Here is a 710-nt window from a genome sequence, read left to right as displayed (position 1 = left end):
CCTGTCTCATTATACAAATTACATATGTAGATGTTTAATATAACATGCATTTCTCAGTTTGACAGCGTTAAGTGTTATTGTAATCCATCTTAATAGTGATGATCTTATTTGTTACAAATAAGCAAACATTTTGGCCAAGACTGTAATTACACCCTACCTCTAGAGCATTGAATGGAACATTTAGACCTTTATTTTCTTTCCCATACCTCCTGACACTTGGGTGGTACCACTGGTAATGGAGTTGGCTGCTTTACCTGTGCAGTGGTTAGATTTAGCACCAGAGGGATATTTGGTGCTGGCGTTAACACCAGAAGGTATATAACCATGGAAAAAGTCTCTCTGACTGGAAACGTAAACCCAAGGAGTCTGATCATAAGTGATGCCCTAAATGATATTCTTAACCTTTGATGGTGTAAAAATTAAGGGTATGGCGATACAATACAAGTATCGTATCGTGAAGATTGTATCGATACATCGTCCAATACGATATGATTTATGTATCTTCACGAAATTTGGCAAGCTCTCAGTAAACATTAAAAGTCTTTTGTAGATGAAAAATTCAGATTTTCTAATAAAGTATTTTTGCTAAAATTTAATGATTCAATAAAGGAAGATGAGTATTGGGTACTACATGTTGTCTTCATTTCTTTTATCAAAAACATTACATGCAAGGCGACATAACAAACTAACAATAACAAAAAGTGTGAAAT

The sequence above is a fragment of the Limulus polyphemus genome, unplaced genomic scaffold, assembly GCF_000517525.1.
Source record: "Limulus polyphemus unplaced genomic scaffold, Limulus_polyphemus-2.1.2 Scaffold1227, whole genome shotgun sequence".
Taxonomy (NCBI): Eukaryota; Metazoa; Arthropoda; class Merostomata; order Xiphosura; family Limulidae; genus Limulus; species Limulus polyphemus.
Note: the sequence above shows the minus strand (reverse complement) of the source record.